Source organism: Oryza sativa, chromosome 4 (assembly GCF_034140825.1).
Source record: "Oryza sativa Japonica Group chromosome 4, ASM3414082v1".
Lineage (NCBI taxonomy): Eukaryota > Viridiplantae > Streptophyta > Magnoliopsida > Poales > Poaceae > Oryza > Oryza sativa.
This window is the reverse complement of record NC_089038.1, coordinates 16,360,463-16,368,337: the sequence shown is the minus strand read 5'-3', so window position 1 is coordinate 16,368,337 and position 7,875 is coordinate 16,360,463.

Here is a 7,875-nt window from a genome sequence, read left to right as displayed (position 1 = left end):
TTCTAGATTAACTCAATTTAATACGCTAATGCAGATTATATTATTTGTTGTACATTGGCATGGTTCACACCAACACATAATTTTTTTAAAGCTAGAACTTTCTTTCTCTAACCCTAACCAAAAAGTTAAGTGTTGTTTCCTAGGTTCCGATTGAACTATTCAAAAAAGTTCTACATATATAAGAAAAAACTCATATCTCCAAAAAATAATGTTGATAAGCCCTAAGCTCCGATCGATACACACACTGCTATGATTGGCCGGTTCTTTCGATGAGTTGAGATAAATACGATTTGGGAGAGAAGTTGTCGGCGCAATTACAATTGTTTGAGGCGTTGTTGTGTTGTGCCTTACCATGGGTTGTTGATCTTACCGGTGCAGATCAGCCATATTCCTGTAAGTAAATCAAAGAAACAAGCAAGAACAAGATAAAAACAATCTAAATTGTAAATAGGAATTAAAGATCACGATAAGGTGGGGCTCCGAAGACAAGTAATTAGACGGTCTAGCCGACACGCGCAAATACAAGGTTAGTAGTAATGGCTAAATTTTAATCTAACAAAACCAAAGAAATTCGGAAGGGGAACCTATTTATTTAAGGAGGTGGGGCGACGACTAAGGGGTTCCTAGGGTCATGCTCCACAAGTTTGGGGCGCACCCCAGGCCGGGGTCCCAGGTGATACAGTACATTGATTTTGCAATTGTGGCCAACTTAGATGGAATTTGGAGATGCGACTGGATCCATTGGAAAGAGGACTCCAAGAGCTTTCCATCATGGGCCCAAAACAAAGCTCTTATGCACAATTGGTGACCGTTTGAAGTCACTGTTGTTCAACGTGGCCGAATTGAATTGTTTTTGCTTGTTCTCCATGCCTTCATGTTTCTATAGTAGGCATGAACACATCGTCCTCCCCTTCTTCAAAGGAAACCGTTCTCAATTTTTCCATATGTTGTTGTTCATGTAGTGCATGATCTTGCGCATAGACGTGTGTACATGAACACGAACACAAAAAACTTTTGTCATGCAATATCATGAATTCTTTCGCAAATAATATTAACGTCTAATGAAACGGTTATACCTGGTAATGTGGATGCACAACATAGGATTTATATGCTACATTGAAACTATTCCCTTTGCAGCGTATATCGCTCTCCTTCTTTATGAACAAAGTACTCGAATGGTGTAGTTGTAATGGTGTATGGAAGCAATATTGAGCAATCTAGTAGCTCCCCTTCTTTAGAACCAACTTATTCTTTAAATTGAAATGAGATAAACTTGAGATAACATGATTACAAATAATGTATCTCCCTACTTACTATTTTCTTCTATGAATATACGATGTTACAAAACTGAACATATGTAAACTTTATGCATCAAAGATATGATAAATAGTATTATTTTCACCAAAGATATGATAAATAGTATTCATTCGACATGCCAAATTAGACTTAGCTAATAAATTCTACTTCAAATTATCGAGTACACAAAAGTCATCAAACATAATATAGCCCAAAGTCTTTAAAGAAGATAGCAATTCACATTCCTCAACTTCATTCGCAATTATGAACAACATGCTTAAAATCAGCACATAAAAGAACACTAGGAATAGTATGTTCATTCATTAGTTGTGGCATGCATATAAGTGAAGTATTATAACACAACTCTTCTTTACCACAAGGAATAACAAATAAATCAACTTGTCACAAAGAAACCTTAGTAATTGGCTCCTCTAATGGTTGCTCTACAGTAGCATGAAAAGTGGACATGTGTAGCTTAGCTTAACCTGATTCAACAAAAGAAATATATTTTTGGTGTAGTCCTTAGTAGAAAAACCTCATAGATATCACTTCCAAAACCAACACCAATATAATGGAGCTAATGATGGTACTTACAGGTGCCACTTATACAAATAGGTGTCGGTTTTTTCAACCTACTTACACCGTATGTGGCATTTATATGTGCGCGCTTATTATAAAAATAGGCACCTATTACTTGATTAAACTATTAATTAGCTCTGTATTATCTAAAAAAATTAATTAGCTCTGTATTTTAAATCATCACAAATGAGTAGTCATAGGTGAAGGATTTTAATTTGAACGAGTCAATGAGGCTTAGTTGGATGAGAAATGGGTCATATTTGTGCCGGTTTTAAGCGAACATACATGTATAAGAACGTCACGTATGTGACGTAATGTATTAGTGACTCATTAAATTATAAATTAGATAGCAAGAAACCAATTAGATCTCTCTTTCGAAGTAGTCTTATTGATTAGTACTCCCTCCGTCCTAAAATATATTTTGGGATGGAGGAAGTAGTATATAGACATCCATCCAATGATTTAATAATTCAATACAGTGGGATTGTGGCATAGCTCCCTCCAATGAATCACCACTCCTGCGACCTACTCAAGCCACTACCCTATCAACCTTTGTTCGGGTAGGTATAGTGTTTCTATCTTTTAACTAATCATGCTGAAACTTTTGCATCGTTTCGCCTGAAAAAAGGTCTGCATTACCACGGAAAAAAGATGTCAAAATAAGACAATATCGATCTATAGTCCTGCCGGCGAGCTTGTCAATCCGTTATTTCATCAAATCTTGTCGGGTCGCCTATCTACTAATCTCAAGCCGACAGATAAATTAAAGGTCCACGTGTTAGCCCATGACATCACAGATAAATTCTGAATTTATATAAGAAGAAAAGTAAAAAAATCTATAGTACGTATAACTAGAAAATCAGCGCGTTAGTTGGCGCGCTAGAAATTTATAGCCCATATACATTATTTATCGATCATCTTGAATATGGAAATTTTGTATAATATTACATGGCTTAGTTATTTTTTGAGTATATGGGTTATTTCAAATTATGCATAAATCATATATTCAAAAGAATGTTTTACTGGATTTTAATTATCTATATGTTTGTCGAAAATTGAGATGGATCAAATAGTAATTTATGATTTGTCAGTAATTATTTGGGTAGATTGTGTTGTTTAAGTTCATGAGTATAGGTGCATGTGTTAGGAAAAATAATAGTAAGTGTGTTGTGTTAAATTGCAGTGATTTTATAAAACTTGTAAGTTTTACATATTCATTAGAACCTAGTAGAAAATAAACATATAGAAAAAATGGCTCATAAGAATGTAAAAACTTGAACCAATATTTTACATTATTTGCGTTATTATTTTTTCTATATATATTGTTTTCTTCTTTCCCTAAAATATATGATATCAATGTAGTCATAGTACTCGCATCAATTTCAACTTAATTGTAGTACCAGGGACCAGGGACGATGACGACGACGATGGAGGAGGGCGCGGGATTCGCCCCACGAGATCCCCCGCCACGGTGCGCGACGCGACGGATCAAAAAGAAGGCGGCGGAAACCAGCTCCTTCGACGATGACGGGCAGCAGCACCCTAGGCCGCAGGGCGAGGTGGGGGCGGCGGATCCCGGCGATTCAGTGAAGGAGGAGTCTTCGGAGCGAAGCGGACCAAGCGGTTGTGGGGGAGCGACCGAGAGAGGGGGCTGCGGCGGCGTCGATTGAGGAGTTGAGGAGGAGAGAGCCGAGGGGAGATACGGAGGGAGCGATCGAGAGAGGGGGGCGACGCGTGCATTGATGCGGCGGAGTGCGGAGAGCACGACGAGTGATGGATGCGCGATGGCGCCGCGTCGAGGTATAGAGGCGGCAGCGGCGGGGTGAGGGTGTGGGGGAGATAGAGAGGGATTGGGGGCGCCGTTTTTTTCTCGCCAACTATGGATTTCTGATGCCATGGTTAAGGTCATGTGTCTATATTGGTTCGCGTGTTTACGTTGGCTTTACCTTCAACCACTATGCATTTTTTTAAAGTAGTACAGATAATACAGAAAGCATTCATTTTTTATCAAAAATGATGGTAGATTTTGGTGAAAATAGAAATCCATGTTCTGTTTTAAATGAGGTTTTCTTTATAAAACATAAAAGAATAGAATGGTATAATCATTTGTCCCATCATAAAAAATAATGATGAATTTGAATTATCCAGAAAATTATTCTGGTATGATGGGTTATTCTTCTCGAGTAGGCATATTGTATCCCTATTATATAACTCTGCACTAGTGCTACTTGCAATTTCAGCAGAGATTATTCAGCCGCATTGTTCAATAAACACATTTGTATTTTGATCGTTATACTCAATAGAACTATTTTGATCATTATAATCAATAGAACGTACACACCTCTTTTGGTATTGGGATCCACGCCTCTTTTGGTATTGGTGAGCAAAATTCCACATGTTTCAGTATTGGTAAGAAGAATTCCATATCTTGTCCGTGAGATTTGGGATTTGTGTTTGAGCAACTGGAATTCATGGATTTGGTAAGAAGAATTCCACGTCTTGTCCGTGAGATTTGGGATCAAGCTGTTGTGTTTGAGCAACTCGAATTTACGGATGATTTGAGTATTCTCGCGATCATCTCAATGTTTTCCATACCCTGCTAAGGACACTTTGATATGCTTGGTTCTCTCAAATATCTCATTTCACAGCCAAATAATAAGAATAATAAAACTTCAATTCTTTTTATTATATAAAGCTAGAGATTGGGTAGCATATAAAGGGAGAGAACCGGAGACACACGCAATGTGTTTAGCTGCTTGATTTCCTGGGCTGAATGTCATGTGTTTCGTTGAACACGCTCCATGTGACATGCATGACCGCAGGCTTGACATACATGAGAGATCAAACAGCCTCGATATGATAAGGAAAAGCTAGCTCGTTAGTTAGAATATTTCATCCAATTTCTTTAACTGAGTTAAGACATGAAGTTACAGTGTAGTTTACAGAACTACCTTCCATAAGGATTACTATACTTACATAAACAGGGAACTACACGAAGTAAACAGGGACTCAGGGAGGCACTTTTATGTGCCATGGGACATTGTATGACAGCAAATTTAAATTATACACATCCGGCCCACTATACTATGATAGAAAGTCCCAAATTTAATTTTAGGATATCACACTTGGGCCACATTCAATTCTTTCTTCTCTACTGGCCCATACTTTCCATCCACTCCCTTGATCCAACCCCCTCGACATCTTTTCATTCTCTCTTACAGGCCGGCCCACTTTTTCCAGACCAGCCCAGCTCGCTTTCCTCTCTATTGGCCCATTTACACCGTTGCGCAGCCTAGTAGGCCCAACAGGCCCAAGGCCCAGCATGGCCGAACTCCTGGCCCTAACCAAACCATACATGCTGCTGGCTCACTAACCGAGGTGAAGCTTGGTGTGCTCTAATACGTATGAAGACAAGTAAGCAATGACATATCGTATTTTTTACCAAACCATATGTCATGTTTAATAGTACAGTTTGTTCAAACCAAAATGTTTTTAATTATCCTCCGATTGTCATAGGCTATTGAACATATGGAGAAGATAGTATGATACGTACTGTGCGGTTTTAAGTGTTGATGAGCAGTGTTATGATCATCGGAAAATTTAACTAATTTGTCACTATTAAATTTGTAAAATCTCCCATATACCCCTCTCCTATTTGTTATTAGTATTACATTTAGTTACTGGAGAGAGAGAGACAAAACTTTTTATATTTCGCCACTTTCATCGACATGGCGTGCCAAGTGCCAACAAGAAGTCCTGCCAGTGCAAATGGGTGGTACGAAATGTCCATTTTACCCATGTGGTCCCCACAAGTCAGCTGCTCCCCTCCATTCTTCACTCAGCGATTTGTCCCTGCGGCCTTTGTCTGCTGTCGACAATGATCAAGGCTGTGTTGGATTCTCTTGGCGGATTGGGATTCGGTGACATTCCCCCGTGAAATTCCTGGTGACATTGAGTCACTGACATGTGGGACCCACATGTGCCTGGACCCACATGTCAGTGACTCAATGTCACCAAGAATGTCACGGGGGAATGTCACCGAATCCCAATCCTCTCTTGGCCCCAAATCCTCTCTGCTCTACGCCTGCATGAGGGTGGGATGCATCGATCATGCATGACAATTCATGGTGCACGTTGTCGTGACCTCGCCCTCGTGGGTCGTACGGGGGAGAAAGCAAACGTTGATCAAATGGGAGATTGTCCGGAACATGTTGAAGGATGATCCACCTTAGATGACTTGTGACAAGTTCTTTTTTCTTTTTACAACCAACATCGGATGGAGCGATGATTCATTGAATAGAGTATAAAAAAATTACAAGACTAGCATTTTGACAAGTAGTAATTATAAAACAAAAAGAAAAAAACACCACCAACGAAGAACCCCAGAGAAGGCTAGCACTATAAACCGGCCGCTACTAAGGTGACATGCTCCCGCTAGGCCAACAAAAAAGCTATAGCTCAACCGCCCGAAACCAAACCCAACAGCCTAACACCACACTCAACTCTATCTACGCCTTTGGAATTGGAGGAGACAGGGTTAGAGCAAAGGATCAAAGTGCTCTTCCCCGTAAGTCAACATGACTATCTTACATTAGCTAGGATACCGCCGCAAGAGGACAATCATATCTAGAGAGAGCACGTACAAGCTGTCTGAGAGAAGCTTAATTTGACAAGGGAGCTTCCTAGACGATGAGCACCGCCAACGCCATTTGTCGAGGTCTCAAGGAGAACCAAGACAGGTTTTTCACCTGATAACCCCACGAGAGGGAGAGAGACGGCTCCACAGCGCCCCAAGAGGTAAAATGGCACTAAAGCTCCATCGTTGTGGGCTTGGCAATGACAAGCTAAGTTTTGAACCGACCGCATCCCCCGAGTCGATCCTTAGCTTAGCTATTGCTCCATTGCCCACCACCGAACAACCCCGCTAGCGTGAGGACATCACTTACCTGACACCCCCTGCCGGTTAGCCACAACATGCCTCTGTGGAACACCCGCCATGTCGAGCTCCCTACCGTTGCCCGCACTGACCTCCAGAGTCAGCCTCCCGCTGCTGCCGGCCGCACGTCTCGCATCGTGCCGGCCTACCACCGCTGGCGGTCGCGCCGGCCTACAGCCGCCACCGACATGCACCAGGCTAGCTCTACTAGCCGTAGCCTCCCTACCGATTCACGACACGTCGTTCCACATATATGTTTGACCATTCATTTCATTAAGAAATTAATTAATTATTATTTATATATTTATAGTGGCTTGATTCATCATCAAATATTATTTATAAAAAAAATTAAATAAGAGAATGATTAAATGTTTGTTAAAATTAATGTCAATGGCATCCTATATTAAAAAAAAAGAGAGGTAGTTTATATATATGATAGACACATAGTATATATTCTGTTTGTAACTTGCCTTACTTACCACGCTGTCGCTACCTACCCAGCATGAAAATGTCCTACGTCTCTCTATTGGAAATTTGGAATCTTTCTACTACTTGGAGGCAAACAAGTCTTAATATGCTGACTTTTAACTGGTCAAGAACAAATGAATCAGAATCTAACAAGGTTGCCACACAGTAATGAAAGAAGAGGGTACACATCCATGTACGAAACTGTCTGCTTTTTCATCACAGTCACGACTCATTCTAACATACAAAAACCAAGAATTCAAACCACGTGAATTGAAAACCAAAGCAACGTGTACTTGACTAACCTGCACTCTAGCTAATCCTACTTGTCATTTCTGTGCTGACCTTCAGCTCGATCGATCGCCCAATCCATTTCCAACGTAGAATCTTTCAAACCTTAATAAACAAAAAAATATTCAGTCATATATTCTACGTCTCAATCATGAAATCCAGTCTATATATCGATCAATACCGCAGAAGAAATGTACATATATATTTCTGCCAAATTTGAACATTATATATATATATACCACCTTACCTAGTCTATATATATAGACTGGGTGTGTGTATATGTACGTACATCCTCTTCTCATTTCTAA